Source organism: Trichosurus vulpecula, chromosome 8, assembly GCF_011100635.1.
Source record: "Trichosurus vulpecula isolate mTriVul1 chromosome 8, mTriVul1.pri, whole genome shotgun sequence".
NCBI lineage: Eukaryota > Metazoa > Chordata > Mammalia > Diprotodontia > Phalangeridae > Trichosurus > Trichosurus vulpecula.
The window spans coordinates 212,160,541-212,180,921 of NC_050580.1; the positions used below are offsets into that span (position 1 = coordinate 212,160,541).

At 39.7% G+C, this 20,381-nt stretch overlaps 1 non-coding gene and 1 pseudogene across 1 annotated transcript; both read left to right on the plus strand.

Annotated features, from left to right (window-relative positions):
• Positions 1–1,505: 1,505 nt before the first annotated feature.
• Positions 1,506–3,444, plus strand: LOC118829154 (annotated as a pseudogene).
• Positions 3,445–16,864: 13,420 nt separating this feature from the next.
• LOC118830438 lies at positions 16,865–16,970 on the plus strand. The gene has a single exon (XR_005009073.1). It is a non-coding gene; the product is annotated as a U6 spliceosomal RNA (small nuclear RNA).
• Positions 16,971–20,381: the final 3,411 nt, after the last annotated feature.

A 20,381-nucleotide genomic window follows, 5' to 3' on the forward strand; every position in this document is an offset into this window, starting at 1 on the left:
TTTTATTAAATTTTTCCCAATTACATTTTAATCTGGTTCAGCCACACTCAGGAGTTTTGTTGGCACATGTAGAGGATAAATTCAAAACCTCCTGATCTTCCTGTATTGTTAGGCTCAACCAATCAAAGAGCAAGTGTTTATTAATCAATTACTGTGCTTGACACTGTGCTCGTTGCTAAGGGCATGAGTACAATGAATGAAACAATCACTTCCCTCATGGAATTTATATTACACTGGGGATCAGTCTTTATCCTGCAATCAACCATTTGATCAAAAATGATAAAATAGCCTTTCAAGTCCTTTTTACGCTGTGTCTCATTTGAGATCACATAAAAACTTTTTTCCCCTCTGGCTTCAACAAAAGAATATTTATTGAGAAGATATAGCAAAATTAGAAGTACAAACATTTTCCCCCAACATCTGGGGGCACAGTCTCCTTATCACCTTCATCCCTGGGGAGAGTGGGTTCAACTTTAAAGTAGTTGCAACAGGAGACAGAGCCAAGATGGTGGGGTACAAGCAGCAACCCAGCTGACATCTCCCAGCATTCCTTTCCAAACAACTTAAAAACGACACCCCAAACTAAATTATGTAGTGGCAGAGCCAATAAAAAGTGAAGATGAGACATTTTTTCCAGCTCAGGATAACTTAGGAGGTCAGCAGGAGAGGTCGGTGACAGCTGGATAGGAACTAGCCCAGAGCTCTTACCAGGTCAACACCAGCAGGGGCCCTTGGAGATGGCTGTGACAGTGGCTGTGGCAGCATTAGCAGCTTTGGGAGATCTCAGCCCAGAACCAATAAGGGGATTGGACGACTGGTCAGAAAAAGATTACATGAGACTCTTTGCTGGCACTGATTGCAGATGGTGCCCATAAACAGTTCTGGATTGCAATTCCAGGCTAGAGTGGAGGGCTTGTGGTCAGTCACAACTGAGCAGGGGTCCTGGTTACAGTTCTAGGGCCAAAAGGAGCAGTAGTGGTTGTGATGGTAGGAGAGCAGGGGACCTGGCACAATTCCAGGGCCAAGAGGAACACTAGTGCTTGTAGCTATGGAGGAGCAGGGGCCTTTCCTGGGTAAAGACTGGAGAGCAGATCAGGAGAGCAGTGACCACACCTTTTACCAGATCATACCACCTTGGAAACACTGAAAATTTGTAAACCCCAAAAACTATCTCTGAAAACAGCAGAATGAAAAAGCCTGAGGTTTGAGACAGTGTTTCCCTCTTCCCAGGTGAGCAGAGTCCAACTTCAGCATAACGTTCAAAGTCAAGCAAGGCTGGGAAAATGAACAAAAAAGAATTTCACCATAAAAAGCTAACATGATGGCAGGAAAGACCAAGACATAAACTCAGAAGACAACAGTGTAAAAACAGCTGCAAGCAAAGCCTCAAAAAAATGCAAATTGGATCCAAGCCCAACAAGACTACCTTAAAGAACTACTCAGCACAGCAGCAGTCCTTCTTCCTCCACAGTGGTCAGCTACAACCCCCTGAGTCCCCAGCAACCATGTCAAATAGACCCACAGTTGACATTGATCTTGGCACCACTTACTCCTGTGTGGGAGTCTTCCAACATGGGAAAGTGGAGATCATTGCTAATGACCAAGGAAACAGGATCACTCCAAGCTACATCACTTTCACCAACACAGAATGTTTAATTGGTGATGCTGCAAAGAATCAAGTTGCAATGTGCCCCACCAACACTGTTTTTGATGCCAAACATCTGATTGGTTACAGATTTGATGATGCAGTTGTACAGTCAGACCTGAAGCATTGGCCTTTTATGGTGGTGAATGACTTAGGCAGGCCTGAGGTCCAAGCAGAGTACAAAGGGGAGACCAAAAGTTTCTATCCAGAAGAAGTATCATCTATGGTCTTGACCAAGATGAAAAAAATTGCTGAAGCTTACCTGGGAAGACTATCACAAATGCTGTGGTCGCAGTACCAGCCTATTTCAACTATTCCCAATGCCAGGCCACCAAAGATGCTGGAACCATCACTTGTCTCAATGTGCTCTGAATCATCAATGAGCCAACTGCTGCTGCTGTTGCTTGTGGCTTGGACAAAAAGGTTGGTGCTGAGAGAAATGTGTTGATCTTTGACCTTGGAGGTGGTACTTTCGATGTCTCCATTTTTACCATTGAAGACGGCATCTTTGAGGTCAAGTCCACAGCTGGGGACACCCACTTGGGTGGGAAGGACTTTGACAACAGAATGGTCAACCACTTCATCACTGAGTTCAAGCAAGAACACAAGAAGGACAAGTGAGAACAAGAGGGCCGTTCGCCATCTTTGCACCACTTGTGAAAGTGCTAAGCATACCCTCTCTTCCAGTACCCAAGCCAGTATTGAGATTGACTCCTTCTATAAAAGTATCAACTTCTATATATCAATCACCCAAGCCCATTTCAAAGAGCTGAATGCTGATCTCTTCCATGGCACACTGGACCCTGTGGAAAAGGCCTTAAGAGATGCCAAGCTAGATAAATCGCAGATTCATGATATCATCCTGGTGAGTGGTTTTACTTGAATACCCAAAATCCAGAAGCTTCTGCAAGATTTCTTCAATGGCAAAGAACTCAACAAGAGTATCAATCCTGATGAGGCTATTGCTTATGGTACAGCTGTCCGGGCTGCCATTTTGTCTGGAGATAAATCTGAGAATGTGCAGGACTTGATGCTGTTGGATGTCACTCCTCTTTCCCTTGGAATTGAAACTGCTGGTGGAGTTAAGACCATTCTGATCAAAAGTAATACCACTATCCCCACCAAACAGACACAGCCCTTTACCACCTATTCAGACAACCAGCCTGGTGTGCTTATTCAGGTTTATGAAAGTGAGAGAGCAATGGCAAAGGATAAACAACCTGCTTGGCAAGTTTGTGCTCACAGGAATTCCTCCAGCACCCAGGGATGTTCCTCAGATTTAAGTAACATTTGACATTTATGCAAATGGCATCCTCAATGTTTCTGTTGTGGATAAGAGCACAGGCAAGGAGAACAAGATCACCATCACCAATGACAAAGGTCGTTTGAGCAAAGAAGACATTGAGCGCGTGGTCCAGGAGGCTGAGAAATACAAGGCTGAGGATGAGAAGCAGAGAGACAAGGTGTTCTCCAAGGATTCTCTGGAATCTTATGCTTTCAACAGGAAGGCCACTGTAGAGGATGAAAAACTGCAAGGCAAGATTGGGGATGAAGACAAACAGAAGATCCTTGACAAATGTAATGAAATTATCAACTGGCTGGATAAGAACCAGACTGCTGTGGAGGAAGAATCTGAGCATCAGCAGAAAGAATTGGAGAAGGTCTGCAACCCCATCATTGCTAAGCTGTACAAGAATGCAGAGGGCATGCCAGGAGGCATGCCTGCTGGGTTTCCAGGGGGTGGAGCAGCCCCATCTAGAGGTACTTTTTCTGGACCCACCATTGAAGTGGTCGACTAAACACATCAGAAGAAAGACCATTCCACAGAGCTTTCCAAAATTTTAAGGACTCAAATTTTTAGCCAAGGCAGTAGCGGTTTAAAAGTAACATTTAAACTACTGTGTAAACCTGGGCATTCTGAATACTTGAATGTGTGCAGAGGGAGAGAAGTGAACAACATTGCACTTTATCAGTACCATAAACAAGTTGAAATGCAATTCTTGTCCTGGAGAATAAAATCTAGTTAAATTGGCACCAAAAAAAGAGAATACCTTAAAGAAAGAGGTAAGAGTGGTAAAGGAAAAACTAGGCAAAGAAATGAGAGTGGTGTAAGAAAATTATTAAAAGAGCATCAACAGCTTGGTAAACAAGTTACAGAAAATACTGAAGAAAATAGTACTTAAAAGATAGAATTGGCCTAATAATAAAAGAGGCACAAAAATTCACTGAAGAAAAGAGCTCCTTAAAAAGCAGAATAGGCCAAATGGAAAAGGAGGTACAAAAATTCACTGAAGAAAGCAGAATTGACCAAATTAAAAAAAGGTACAAAAGCTCACTGAAGAAAATACTTTCTTAAAAATGAGAATTGAGCAACTGGAAGCTAACAACTCCATGAGACATCAGAAAACAATAAAACAAAGTCAAAGGAATGAAAAAATAAATGAAAATGTGAAATATCTCATCCCAAAAACAACTGAGATAGAAAATAGATCGAAGAGACATCATTTAAGATTTATTGGACCACCTGAAAACCATGATCAAAAGAAGAGCCTAGATATCATATTTCAAGAAAATTTTTTTAAGGAAAACTACCCTGATATCTTAGATCCAGAGTGTAAAATAGAAATTGGAAGAATATACTGATTACTTCCTGAGAGATCAAAATGAAAACTCCTAAGAATTTTAGAGCCAAATTCCAGAGCTCCCAAGTCAAGGAGAAAATATTGAAGCAGCCAGAAAGAAACAGTTGAAATATTATGGAGCCACAGTTAGGAACACAAAAGATTTATCAGCTTCTGTATTAAAGGAGTGGAGGGTTTGGAACATGATATTCCAGAGGCAAAGGAGCTAGGATTACAACCAAGAATAGACTACCCAGCAAAACTGAATATAATCCTTCAGGAGAAAAAAAGTGGGTATTTAATGAAATAGAGAACTTTCCAGCATTCCTGATGAAAAGAACAGAGCTGAATAGAAAATTTGACTTTCAAACCACAAGACTCAAGAGAAACATAGAAAGGTAAACATAAAAGAGTAATCATAAAGGACTCAGAAAGTTACATTCCTGTATTGGAAGATGATACATCTAAGTCTTAAGAACTTTAACATTAATAGAGTAGTAAGAAGATGTCTACTGAGTCAGAGGGCATAGGTGTGAGTTGAATGTGTTCAGATGGTCTTTTAAAAACCATGTAGGGTTGGCAGAGCCAAGATGGCAGAGTAAAAACAGGGACTTTCTTGAGCTCTCTCCCAACCCCCTCCAAATACCTGTAAAAATGACTCTAAACAAATTCTAGAGCAGCAGAAGCCACAAAATGACAGAGTGAGACAAATTTCCAGCCCAAAACAACTTGGAAGGTTGACAGGAAAGGTCTGTTGCACCAGAGAAGAGCACAGTCCAGCTTGGGTGGCGCTGGCACAGATGGGCCAGAGTAGGCCTCAAGGTACTGAATCACTGGCAACTGTGGTGGTTTCCAGACTTCTCAACTCACGAATACCAAAGACAACTTAGGAGGTCAGTAAGAAAGGTTTCTCAGACCTGGGTGAAAGAGGAGCAAGGTCTAATCCCAGCCCCAGGGCTGCAGTGGCAGCAGTGGCATCAGTAGTAGTGGCTGCTTCCAGAGCTCTTGGCCCACAGATGGTGGGGGATTGAATGGCTGATCAGAGGGAGGTTGCAGGGATCTCTTTGCTGGTGCTGAGGCAGGATTCTCTTGTTTTGGCCTGCTTGGACTGGGTCTCAGTCCTGGGGCAAAGAGGAGCACTACCATGGTGGAGCTTGTGGCAGCAGTGGAGAGGGAATTCTCACAGTTCCAAGGCAGAAAAGAGTGCTTGTGGTCACTCTCAGACCACAGCACAGACCAAGGGAGAAATAAACACCTCTCCTTTGATCATACTACCTTGGGAAAGCTGAAAATTTACAGATCCCTGGAACTATGTCTGAAAAGAGCTGCACAAAACCTCTGAAGCTTAGAACAGAACACCCTCCACATTGGAAGCAGAGACCTACCTTAACAAAGAGTGAAAAAGTCAAGTAATAGGTTGGGAAAATGAGCAAACAGTGGGAAAAAAAAATCAGACTATAGAATCTTAAGTTGGTGACAAAGAAGATCAAAACATACAGCCAGAAGAAGACAACAAAGTCAAAGCTCCTACATCCAAAGCTTCCAAGAAAAATATGAATTGGTCACAGGCCATGGAAGAGCTCAAAAAGGATTTTGATAATCAAGTAAGAGAAGTAGAGGAAAAATTGGGAAGAGAAATGAGAGTGATGCAAGAAAATCATGAAAAATGAGTCAACAGCTTGCTAAAGGAGACCCCAAAAAATGCTGAAGAAAATGACACCTTAAAAAATAGACTAACCCAAATGGCAAAACAGGTCCAAAAAGCCAATGAGGAGAAGCATGCCTTAAAAGGCAGAATTGGCCAAATGGAAAAGGAGGTCCAAAAGACCACTGAAGAAAATACTACCTTAAAAATTAGAATGGAGCAAATGGAAGCTTATGACTTTATGAGAAATCAAGAAATTATAAAACAAAACAAAAAGAATGAAAAAATAGAAGACGATTGTAAAATATCACATTGGGCAAAAAAACTGACCTGGAAAATAGAACTAGGAAAAATCATTTAAAAATTATTGGACTGTCTGAAAGCCTCAATCAAAAAAAGAGCCTAGACATCATCTTTCAAGAAATTATCAAGGAAAATTGCCTTGATATTCTAGAACCAGATGGAAAGCAGATATTGAAAGAATCCACCAAATCACCTCCTGGAAGAGATCCCAGAAAGAAAACTCCTAGGAAAATTGTAGCCAAATTCCAGAGTTCCCAGGTCAAGGAGAAAATATTGCAAGCAGCCAAAAAGGAATAATTCAAGTATTTTGGAAACAGAATCATGATAACACAAGATTTAGCAGCTTTTGCATTAAGGGATTGGAAGGCTTGGAATATGGTATTCTTGAGGTCAAGGGAGGTAGGATTACAATCAAGAATCACCTACCCAGCAAAACTGAGTATAATCTTTCAGGGAAAAAATGGATATTTAATGAAATAAAGGACTTTCCAGCATTCTTGATGAAAAGACCAGAGCTGAATAGAAAATTAGACTTTCAAATACAATAATCAAGAGAATCATGGAAAAGTAAACAGGAAAGAGAAATCATAAGGGACTTATTAAAATTGAACTGTTTACATTCCCACATGGAAAGATGATATTTGTAACTCATGAGACCTTTCTCAGTATTAGGGTAGTTGGAGGGGATGTGTGTGTGCGTGTGTGTGTGTGTGTGTGTGTGTGTGTGTGTGTGTGTGTGTGTGTGTGTGTACACAGAGGGCACAGGGTGAGTTGAATATGAAGGGATGATAGCTAAAAAATAAAATTAAGGGGTGAGAGAGGAATGTACTGGGGGAAGGAGAAAGAGAGAGGTAGAAATGGGATAAATTATCTCACATAAAAGAGTCAAGAAAAAGCTTTTACAATGGAGGGGAAGGAGGGACAGGTGAGAGGCAATGAGTGAACCTTACTCTCATTGGATTTGACTTAAGGAGGGAATAACATACACATTCAATTGGGTATGAAAATCTATCTCACCTTACAGGAAAGTAAGGGGGAAGGAGATAAGAGATGGGGGGATGATAGAAAGGAGGGCAAATGAGAGGAGGGGGTAATCAGAAGCAAACACTTTTGAGGAGGGATAGGATCAAAGGCACGAATAGAATAAATGGGGGGATGGAATAGGGTGGAGAGGAGTATAGTTAGTCTTTCACAACATGACTGTTATAGAAGTGTTTTGCATGACTACACATGTATAACCTATATTGAATTACTTGCTTTCTCAATGAGGGTGGGTGGGGCAGGAGGAAGAGAGAGAATGTGAAACTCAAAGTTTTAAAAACAAATGTTAAAAATTGGTTTTATATGCAACTGGGAAATAAGATACACAGGCAATGGGGTATAGAAATCTATCTTGTCCTACAGGAAAATAGAAGGGAAGGGGATAAGAGAAGGGGTGGGGTGTGACAGAAGAGAAGGCAGATTGGGGGGAGGCGTAATCAGAATGCATGCTGCCTTAGGGTGGGGGGAGGGAGGAGATGAGGAGAAAATTTGGAACTCAAAATCTTGTGGAAGTGAATGTTGAAATCTAAAAATAAATTGAGAAAGAAAAAACAAACAAAAACAAAAAGTTCAGAGGGGGAATACAAACATCAATTTTGTTACCATCTTGCTATTTTAAAACATGCTTTTGAAAAGCAAATTGTACATAATACCAGTTCACAGTTTCATATATGATTCACTTTTTTGTTCCTCTTTGGAATGTTTGTGTTTTTTGATGATTATTAAATTCATAATAAAAAAGAATTTTAAAAAATATAGGGATGAGAAAGAGATGCGCTGGGAGAAAGAGGAAGGGAGGTGTAGACTGGGGAAAATTTTCTCACATAAAAGAGACATACAAGGAAGAATTTTTATAGTAGAGAAGAAAATAGGGAGCTGGCAGGCAATGCTTGAACCTTACTCTCATCGAAATTCATTCAAAGAAGAAAGAATATGTATGTATATATGCATGCATGTATGTGTATATACGTGTGTATGTAGGTAGGCGTGTATTTATGTATACACAAACTCAGCTGGGTATGGAAATGTATCCTACCCAATTGGGAAATAGGAAGAGAAGGGAATAAGAGATATGGCGGAGGAGATGATAAAAGAGAGCATGGGTTAAGGAAGATAGTGGGCAGAAGCACAGAAAACTTTTGAGGAAGGATAGAATTTAAAAAGAGAGAGAAAGATAAACAGAAGGAAATAGAATGGAGGTAAATACACAGTTAGAAACCATCCATATGAATGTGAATGTGATGAGTTCACCCATAAAACAGAATTGGATAGTAGAATGGATTAGAAACTGGAATCTAACAGTATGTTGTGTACAACAGACACACTTGGGACAGAAAGACATAGCTGAAATGAAAGGCTAGAGCAGAGTCTATTATACTTCAGTTGAAGTGAAGAGGGCAGGGGTGGCAATCATGATCTCAGACAAAGTAAAAAGCAAAAATAGACCCAATTGAAAGAGATAATCAGGGAAACTATATTTCACTAAAAGGTACCATAGACAATGAAGTAATATCAAAAAATTTTACAGCAAGTCTCTGCAAGAAAGGCCCCACTTCTCACGTATATAGGGAACTGAGTCAAATTTATAAGAATAAGAGCCATTTCCCAGTTGATAAATGGTCAAAGAATATGAAGACAGTTTTCAGAAGAAGAAATCAAAGCTATCTTTAGTCATATGAAAAAAATGTTCTAAATCAGTATTGATTGGAGAAAGGCAAATTAAAACAACTCTGAGGTACCACTTCACACCTATCAGAAATGACTATTGCTGGTGGGGATGAGGGAAAATAGGGACATTGATGAACTATTGGTGGAGTAGTGAACTGGTCCTACCATTCTGGAGAACAATCCAGAACTATGCCCAAAGAGTTATAAAACTGTGCATACCCTTTAATCCAGCAAAACCATTACTAGATATGTACCCCAAACTGATCAGAAGGAAGAGAACCTATATGCACAAAAATATTTGTAGCAATTCTTTTTGTAGTGGCAAAGAACTGGAAATTGAAGGGATGCTCATCAATTGGGGAATGACTGAGTAAGTTGTAACATATGACTGTGTTGGAGTACTATTGAGCTCTAAGAAATCATAAGGGAGGTGGTTTCAGAAAAAGTACAAACCATGGCAAGACCTATATGAACTGATATAAAATGATGTGAGAAGAACATGGAGATTATTGTACACAGTAACAGCACTGTTGTAATAATGATCAACTGTGAAAGACTTGACTGCTCTGATCAATACAATCATCCAAGACAATTTCAAAGGACTCATAATGAAAAAAAATGCTATCTACCTCCAGAGAGAGAACTGATGAACTCTAAGTACAAATTGAAGTATAATTTTCTCCCTTTTTTGTCTTTCTCACTTTTTTGATGATGTGGTTAATATGGAAATGTTTTACATGATTTCAAATGTATAATTGATATATTTTTGCTTGCCTTCTCAGTAGGTGGGGAAGATGTGGGAAGGAAAGAGAGAATCTGGAACTCAAAATTAAAAAAGAAAAGAATGTTTAAATAAATAAATAAATAAATAATTTTTAAAAAGATAAAATGGTTGCAACAAAGTCTTTTTCTTTCTAAGATTGCTTCCAAATATGTCACAACTGATAAATGAGTCATTGTTGCTCCATCTTTGCTGCTTTGATCTCCATCTATGCTGGGTCAAGCAGATTGCTAGGAATTTCAATTCTTATTCTGTTTAGATGTACACAGAATCTGTCATGGATTCCAGTTCCCAGACTTCTGGTGGCTCTGTTTTCTGACCTTTCACACGGTTGGTCCTAGTCCAATATTCTATCCAAAGGCAGGGAAGATCAAGTACAAAGAGGTATAGAGCGGAGACCTGTATTCAAGGCCACTTGTGGGCCCAGGTAGGAGTGAAGGCTTATGTGCCTTTTCCTTACCCAAAGGTTTACAGCATATCTTATCTACTTACAAATATTTCTCCTGCATCCTCCTTGTTGTTGCTTGTATTCATCTGGTTTTGTTCATCCTGTTCCGGTTCCTAGTCTCAGCCTTAGTTTCATGGCCCTTCTTGGTGGCTTCCATTTTCATCAGCTCCTATTCCTCTATCATTTCGGCTGTGGTATCTCTGAGTCCTGGTGGCTGTAGGGAAGCCCAGTGACATTACCAACTATGGACTTACCTAGACACCTGTCCTTTGCTTCTGTCCCCAAGGGGCTATGGACCATAGCTCCTGCTCCCCTCCCCACTCAACACCAGTGCTGTTCAGCTCCCCAGACAATATATGTGTTTTGATAAAGCTATATTGCATTCTATGTGTTGTTATGCATGGTCATCATAGGAGAACTAGGAGTCTAAGGGATAAGTAAAAAAATAATGACTAATTTTGTTGACTTGACAATGGAGTCAAATTCAGATATCCCAAGACAGACTTATTTTTTTGTTGATGTTTTATATTCATCTTCAGGAATAGAATATCTTGTGTCTACATGTGTTTAAGAGCTGAGACCAAGTTATAGAATCACAGATTCTGAGCTAGAAGTGACCTTTGAGACCATTATAGAGAATGAAAGCTTCAACAAAGTTTTTTTTTTATAAAGAAAACCTTTAGCCTCAGTTTTTATCACTTAAGGCACATTCCTATCCACCATGAACTATTTGTCTTTACAAGTTATTGTGTGAATCTTTATTATAAAAATGGAAGGAAATGGATGCACCTGTCAAGCAAGAGAACCCACAGATAATGGGCCCACACATAGTCAAGTGTTACTGGCTCCCGAAGCCTCATAACTATACTCGGGGTTCCCCCCAAGCCCCAGGCCTTTGCCTAAGCAAAGGACCTGATCTTGCAGACAATGAATGGGGCAGAGGCCGAAAAGATGGTGAGGGAGGCCGAAAAGATGGTGAGTGACTCCGAATTTTATTTCAGCAAGCAGCACCTTTATATCTTTAGTGACTCAGGTACATTCTTTGGTTACGTGGGTGAAGGACACGTAAAAATCAATACACCTGGGTAACTAGGACCGCCCTGACTCCGCCTACTCTCCTCCCCTTCTCTTCCCGCGCTAACCCGAAGCTCCCTGCAGTCAGGCAGTCCAGACAAAGAACCAGAAACTCCATGTGCTCTGGCAAGCCCGTGCAGAGAACCGGAAGTTCCATGTGCTCAGGCAGGTCTGGGCAAAGACCTGGAATTGCCAGGGAGGCAACAAAGGTGAGACCCCTCCTCCTGGCTCCACCCACATCCCAAAGCCCCGAGTCTATCTCAGCAGGTCCCTGGGCCTGGAGGTCCGAGGAGGACAGGGCTCAGCTCTAACTCGGCCCCTAACAGTCAAGGTCATGGAATGAGGGTAAAACAAACTGTAGGAAATAGGATCTAGTAAAGAAGTCACAATATTTAAATAGGTGGCAAGCATTTTATGGACTGGAGTAGAATCCCTACATTTAATCTAGTCACTAATTTTACAGTGAACAAATTTGGAATATCATAAAGGAAAATCTATTCACTACACTCTCTACCTTCCATTAGCATATGATCTATTTAGCCCATTACTAAGTTTAGCATATTTGTACAGAAGGGGAAGTTTGGTTAATTTTGAAAATGACAAGTACTGAATACCTTGTTCCAATGGGGAGCTCTGGAAATTCTGCCCTTCACACTTAGTCTTCAAGATACCATGCTCGCTATCCCTGTGGCTTTGTCTCCCACTGTCTGTATGGAAGGGGTGCAGATGGCTCAGTCTTCATTGATTTGAACTATGAACCAAGAATAATTTTCTTCACTGCCTTCTCATACTTCTCCCAACTCTGTCCCTCCTTACCTCTTCTCTGCAGTGTATGAGTCAATAGCAACAAAATGAAAAGGAAGCGGGGAGGGGTAGAAACAAACATTTACCAACTCTGCTTAAGAAAGGATAGTCTAAATATACACAAATCATCTGTAAATTGTATCCAAATATTTGTTATCTTCATATCTATTTCAAAACAGGAATACATTCTCCTGTTGGATTGTGTAAGGCCTGGTTTGGGAGTTAAGCAAACTGGTTTTCTCCTAGGTCAAATAATTTAGTGGCCTCATCATTTAACTGTTCCATGCCTTGGTAATGGAAATCTCTTTATAAGGCCTTATCTCTGCTTCCTAGAGAAATATATTGAGGACACTTAGATGAATTTCAAAACACTTAGGTAAGAAGCAAGAATAGATATAAATACAAGAAGTAATTTTAATGAGACAGCTAGGACCTCGGACACTTACTAGCTATGTGCCTGGACAAGACACCCAAATGCTCTGTGCCTCAGTTTCCTTATCTGTAAAACAAGAGTAATAGTAGCATCTACCTCCCAGGGTTGCTCTTGAGGATAAAATGAGATAATATTTATAAAGCACTTTGCAAAACTTAAAACATTATATAAATGTTAGCTATTATTTATAATGCGGCATTAGACACCGAAATCTCCTCTATGTTAGGTTTTTCAAATTGATTAGTTCGTAATAATTTAATTAGAATTAGCTAATGAGTTGGGAATAGTAAAACTTCACTTTTCCTCTCATTGAATTTCATAAAGCTGGAAGAGAGAGACCTCAGAGTTCATCCAGGACAAATCTACCCAAAGCATGAGTCCCATATACAACAGGCTTACAGGGATCCTTCTAGCTTTGTGTTTTAACAATCCGGCTAGCAGCTTCTGTGGGGGATGTAAGATCCACCCACAGCCAGCACCCAGAAAGCTGACGGCATGCCAGGAAAGCACAGGTTCTTTTGATCTGCCTTAATAAGGAAAGCAAAGTGAAGGGGTTGACAAGCTTACTTTAATCCAGCATACAGACAGCATTCAGTTAGTTCAGGGGAAAAAACCAGAACCCTGAACTTCAGAACAAAATACAAACAAATTACAAGCATCAACAGACAGACCAAATACAGATTCATTCACTTACTTCAGGGGAAGAGACCAGCTCCCTGAACTTCAGAACAAAATACAAACAATTTACAAACATCAACAGACAGACCCAATACAATTCATAGTTACCAACATCTAGGTTCAGCCCGGGAGCTCAGAACAAGGGCTGGCCCAGAGTCACACTCGCCACCACGGCTGCTCCAACAGAAAAGGGATCTTCAAGCTGTCTTCTCTCCTCTTATAGAGCTTTTGACATCATCAAGCGTTGTCTGACTGACCAGAGCCCAGGCTCTGGTGATTGGTTCTTGAGTTGGCTCCTCCCCCCAGAACCCATCCACACAGATTAGGTCAACACCCAATAGGGTATGACTCTGGAGTCAACACCTCCCCCTAGCCAGCCCCATCCTGGGCCCACCCCAGTCACCAATCCAACCACCCACATAGGTTCCACACCTAATAGGGCTCTGGGCCTGGGGCCCAGCACCCAGCAAGGCTCAATGAAATACGCCGAGTCACTCAAAAAAAACAAAGGCCGTTTTGCTTGCCAACACACTCCACCCCTCACAATGTTCTAGGATACATAATTTAATCAGGCATTTGTTTCAACAATCCAGCTAGCAGCTTCTGTAGGGGTATAAGATCCACCCACAGCCCCCACCCAGAAAGCTGCCAACAGCACAAGTTCTTTTGATCTGCTTAACTAAGGAAAGCAAGGTGAAGGGGTTGACAAGTTTACTTTAATCTAGCATACAGACAGCATTCACTTAGTTCAGGGGAAAAAGCCAGTACCCTGAACTTCAGAACAAAATACAAACAAATTACAAATATCAACAGACAGACCCAATACAATTCATAGTTACCAACATCTAGGTTCAGCCCGGGAGCTCAGAACAAGGGCTGGCCCAGAGTCACACGCCACCACTGCTGCGGCAAAGAGCTCCAAAACACAGACAGCCAACCCCTGGTTTTTATATCTTTTTCAGCATCAGGGGTGAGTCACACATGCAACTCACCCACGTGACTTAGAATCGTCACAAAGAGGCAGACTTAAACCCACATGGTCTAAAAGCCTCTGCTCTCCCAGACATGTAAACTAGGCCCTCCCTGGAGTTCACCCCACCTTGGGCCCCACCTTAGTTGCCAATCCACACCCACTAAGGTTTTACACCTAATAGGTATTTGGGCCTGGGGCTTAGCACCTAGTAAGGCTCAATGAATTACTCAAAGGGAACAAAAGCCAAACTATTCAAGGGCACTTGTTGAATTAAGTGCTAAGGAGCCCATTTTTGGTTACCAACACACTTTGCCAGGCACCTCCAATAATAAGGAACTTCCTAGCTCAATGAGAAAACTTTTTGGATTCTTTTGGAAAGCTCTGCGAGAATACTTGCTTCCCACTTTTATTCCTATGATTACCCTTACCTTTTAACAGCTTTCCTGTAAACTACACCTTTAGCTGCCTCTATTATTATAATACAAGTAAAGTACCTTCAGGCTCTTTTGACTCTTGTGTTTCATTTTGGTAGAAATTTCTCCAACAACAGCTATTCCTTGGGGGAATTTTTCAAGTTGGAAAAGAAGTTGATAAATTTTAAGAAATGAAATGCATATGTAATGGTGACCACATGGCCCTCTTTCCTCCACTGACTGAAGGCCTGGTATGTTACACTTCACCTTCCTCTAAGGTTCTCTGGTACTCTTAAGGAGATAGGGCAGGGTCTCTTATCTCTATCATTGATGCAGGTCCCAACCAATTGCGTTCCTCCAATTTTAGGTGTCCAAGCAATTTGACAAGTTCACCCAGTGACTTCCTAATAAGTTAAGAGAAATGAGGCTGCTCAGTTCCTAGTCCTGATCTTACCTAATCCTAGTCTCTCTCCCCAATGAAAAAAAAGGGGAATTTTTTTTAAATTAAGAATTTTTAAGACATTTGCTTTCTTTTACCAGTGCCAGGATACTGAGAAAGGAGGGGGTCAGTGCCAGAGTTTTGATCTTTATTAAAATTCTTATTTGACAAAGAGAGAAACAGTGTGGTGTAATGGAGAGTTGACCCTGAGGCTAAGAAGACCTTGGTTTCATTCCTACCTCTGACACAAACTGGCTGTGTGACCCTGGGCAAGTAACTTAATTTCTCAGTATTCTAGGTAACTCTAAGATTTTAATTCCAGAGGGGATATCGGGCTACACTGGCTGAAAAAAATCCTTAGTGGGAGCTTCTCAAGCCAATAAAATTATAGAAATAGTCCCTATTCCTATTTTCCAGAACTTTACTCCCTTAGACCCATGCAAGTTTCGATACCAAACAGTAAATTATTTTCCAGGTAGGTCCCATAATACCAGACCCTCCTGGGAAATCTTAATGTTCTTTTCATGTTAGAGGCTTAAGTGAAAAAAAATTGCTGCAAGTTCTTGAAAGCCAAGAGTATGTTTAACATGGTGAGAATCTATGGGAATGTTGTCTGTCAATGCAGATGGGAGCAGGTTTGGTCATTCAAAACATTTAGCCTAAGATCTGATAAGAAGAGACTGGCTTTCTCATTAAACAGCTCTAATTGCCTGGACTAATGCATTTGCTCTGTTGTGGATTGAGTTACTGATGCTCTTTGCAAGGTGAGGGCTCCCTTTCCCAAGGTTAGAGGCTTGCTACTCACTTATTTATTGAAATTAAATCTTTCCTCATAGTTAATCCATTCTTCAGAGCTGGCAGTTACCTGTAGGTAAGAACAGACTGCTATTTCTTTTATTCATTTAATTCTTAATTGTCAAGGATGAAGAAGTATTTTTTTTTAATTTTTGTAGGATCATATGAAAGGGACTTTAAAGGCTAACTAATCCAATCCCCTAATTTTACAGATGGGGAAATTAAGGAAGCTAAATGTCCAAATTCACATAGGTAGTAAGCATCAGAGATGGGATTTGAAGTCCACAATCAATGTCCTTTCCACTGTAGCATGTATCTCCCTAAGTACTCACCTCCAATGAAATGTAAGTTGTCTTTTATTTCCCAGACTGGGAAATTTAACTGAAGTTAAATTCAGACAAATAAAAAAATTACCAGTAATCATATGGTTCCCATTCAGTAAGTGCAAATGATTAAATATAAGCTCCATTTTTAGCTATGGAAGATGAGAATTGAAATTATAAGATTTATTTTGGAGGCTGAATCACAAGAAAACAAATCAAGTGTCTTAGACAAATCTTCATATATGTAATGTATATGTATGTTTATATAATTTTATATGTGTAGGTATATAAATATATTATATTATAATAATATTGTACTATTATTTCATAAATATATTATGTATATGAATATATAAATGTATACATAAATATGTGTATATAAATATATGAAAGAAAGGGCACAATTTAAATGACAGATTAACATAAAGAGGAAAAATGTTTCTAAACATTTTAATCTTTTGCTATGAATTTATTTTTCTTGGACTACATACATTTCTTATCTTATTTACACGTAATGGGGAATTGTGTTTACCAATGTAGCATAAAGAAGAAAACATTTCAAATACAAGATTTTAATATCTTTTGCTATGAATGGATTTTCTTTGTATTATGTATATTTCTGATCTTACTGGCATACGATGGAGAATTGTGATGTGGTAATACAATGGTTCTGTCCTAAAGAGAGTCTTAGATACATTCCAAAATCAACTGAAAGTAGCCTTTCAAATGAAACATTCAGCTTTGAAGCTTTGGTGATTTAACTAAGAGTTTTTATGTTTGGTGCTTGCTTCCGCAGCACATTTACTAAAATTGGAACGATACAGAGAAGATTAGCAGGCCCCTGGGCAAGGATAACACACAAATTCATGAAGCATTCCATGTTAAAAAAAAAGAGTTTTTATGTTTGCTTAGCTCTTTTTTCCCCCAGTGGTATACCTCAGAGGTATCAAACAGTTTCACAGTCTCTCAACACTCCTATGTGGCGGTGCCAGATTAAAATGTAATTAGGATTTATTAAACCATAAAAATAAAAACACAGTAGAACATAGATAGTGTTAATATGTGGTTTTCTAATAAAGTCAGGTACCCTTAATTACAGTTTAGTTGTCCTTATTTCTAGTTGAGTTTGACACTACTCACATATATCATTTTTGCCATTCCAGAAGTTTGATAATTTGGACTTGTCAAAACACAGTTAACCGGAATTTAAATAAGTTAAAAGTATGTTGGAATTTGGCAGCCAGTCCCTGAAATTACAGTACATTTATCTGGGTTTGTTTATCTTCAGACCAGGTAACTCATATATGACTGAATGAGATGGTTTGTTCAGTCGTTTTTTAGTCATGCCCAATTCTTCATGACCCCATTTGGTGTTTTCTTGGCAAAGATACTGAGTTCGTTTGCAATTTCCCTCTCTATCTCATTTTACAGATGAGGAAACTGAGGTAAACAGGGTTAAGTGATTTGCTGAAGGTCACACAGCTAGTAAGTATCTGAAGCTGGATTTGAACTCAGGAATGTGGGTCTTCCTGACTCCACTCTATCCACTGTGCTACCTAGCTGCTCCCAGAATAATATGATTCTGGAGCCAAAACCCTCAAAGAAATACTGGAAATCTACAGCAAAATGTTTCCCCAAGTATCAGGACATGACCAATGAGATATTTCCTTCAGGAATGAGATATTTGAAAAATATAATCACTTTGCTATTAATAGTTTTCTTTAGCAAAGTCGAAAGGTGATAGATAGATGATAGATTGATAGAAAGATAGATAGATAATACATTTGTCCAGCCCTTACTCTGTTCCATGCACAGTGCTAAGCACTGGGGATACAAATACATGGAAACAAAATGATCCCTACTTTCAAGGAGCTTACATTCTAATAGGGAAACACAAAACATAAAGGGGAGCTGGAAAGTGAAGGGAGAGGGAGAAGGGTACCTTCACATGGCCCAGACTGCTGGTGAGAAGGTTCAGAAAGTAAATTGAGCTGAGAGTGAATTGAGCATGGCTTAATCCCCTCATGAAATGCTGATCTGGGCCAGAGAATCACCAAGTGGGCTAACCCAAATCGAGGGTAACTGGCAGGCCCCAAACCCATCAATGAGTTAGAGGAATGTCTACCCCAAACGTGAAAACGTCTCCTTGCAGAATGGGTGGATGAGAACAGTTTGTTCCAACTGGCCATGAAGATGGCTGAAGCAGGTTCTGTGGGGCACTTAGAGCTTGGTCAGACATCAAAGATGCCAAGGTCATTCACTGCCTCCCAGGCCATCACCAGTTATCTTGATTTTGTCCTGCCACTCAACTTTGATGACCCTGCAAGAGTAAAGCTGATGACTTTGTGCAACTCTGCCTCACTTAAATCCAATTCATAAGCAAGTCAAGACATCACTCTCATAATGTAGTTGGTGCTTTTTGAAAATGAAAGATGGAAAAAAAAATAAAATAAAATGAAGGACAAACAACAAGATATCTCAAGTTGGGCAAGGTGGCTGATAAAGAGTTCTGGCATATGGGAGAGTAAAACGAACTGTGAATAAAGTGAACATAGCTGGGCGGCTCCTGAAATGGTAATCTAGGGACTAACCAATCAGGAGAGCAGGCCCCAGGGTACAGGCGTCTCCAGGTGGATAATTAGGGGTGAGGGTAGTGATGAGAAGATGTGCACCAGACAACCTTGGTTCTGTGTATAACTGTATATAACTAACACTCTTGTCCACTGAAAGACAAGTATTCGGCACCTAATTTTATGTAACGTAACTCCTCCCCCCCACCCCCTCCAATGGTGACTTTCCAAAAAGCAGAAAAATGTTTACTACAAAAGGTGTTAAGCAAAAGAACCAGTGTCCAGACATGAAGAGAAATTGTGATTGGCTTGTGTCTTATATGTTTCAGCATGTCATTTATGGCCTCTGCCTGAGGCATATAAATCGGGGGTTTATAGATCCACTGCACAAAATCCTAAGCCTAGATATATAGTATTAAGGGTACAGTTAAGACCTGATTTCCTTTGGATCTGGTCTTTCTTTTAGGTAGTGGAGGCAGGATCATCTTCAAGACTGAATGAACGTTGTTATGCTCAGTTTGGCCTGAGAGAACGTAGACAGATTGATTTTTCTGTTCCACAGAATGGTAGAGATACACAACATGCTCGGCATCCAGGTAGCATTGGATACCAGACCTTGTAAATTTCATGAAGGCAGGAGTCATATTTTATCTTTCAATCTCCATATACCTAGCACAGAGCTGTCTGGCACATGGTACACTAGTGACCATAATGAGTGCTTCTGTGAATTGATTTGAATAACTAGCCACCAATTTTGCTGACTGGGAGAAAGGGCTGGATACTGGGCAAGTAATCTGTTTACTGATAGGGAACTGAAGGTCTATGAGAGCATTTGATGGTTTCCATGTCTCTGTGTTTATCACAGTGAATTCAATTTACTTTCTGATCCAGCCTTTCTTGGAGATGTAAATTGTCTGATGAAGCTTTTGTGGAGGTAGGAAGTATTCACAGATTCAAAGAATCACAGAATATCAGGATTAGAGGGGTCCTCAGCAGCTTCTAATTTAACCCCTACCCACAGAAGAATGCCCACCACCACACAGCTGAGTAGTGGACACCCAGACTTTCCTTGAAGATCTCCAGTCAGGGGTAGCCCAATTACCTTCAAAGGCAGCCCATTCTATTTCTGGATAATTCTAATCATTAAGAAGGTTTTCTTTACAACAAGTCTAAATTTATCTCATTTTTAACTTCTCCTCATTGCTACTATTTGACCCATTTTTGTATGTGCTGCAAATTGGAAATTTGGTGGGAAACAAATACAGGCAATAAAGTTATATAATATATAGCACATAATATATATTTATAAATATTACATAATTTCTATAATTATAATATATGTATAATATACCAATAAAACATATATCATAATATATTATTTATATAATTATGATAGGTATTTATTTAATATTGTAATGTAGAATATAATATTTATATATAATATATAAATAATATATACTATTATGTAGTAATTATATATTATAAATAATATATATTATGTTATATGATGTATAATCTATATTTAAGGCTCTTTAAGCTCCATGAGGGCAGGACTGTTTCATTTCTCATTTTGCATCCCTGGTGCTTAGTACAGTGTCTCATATGTAGTCGATATTTTAAAAATGTTTATTCTGTCATATTATTAATTTAATAGGTATTATGGATGGTCAGAGAGACCTGGGTTCAAGTTCTGCTTCTGACACAGTACTAGATAGTCTCAAGGAAGA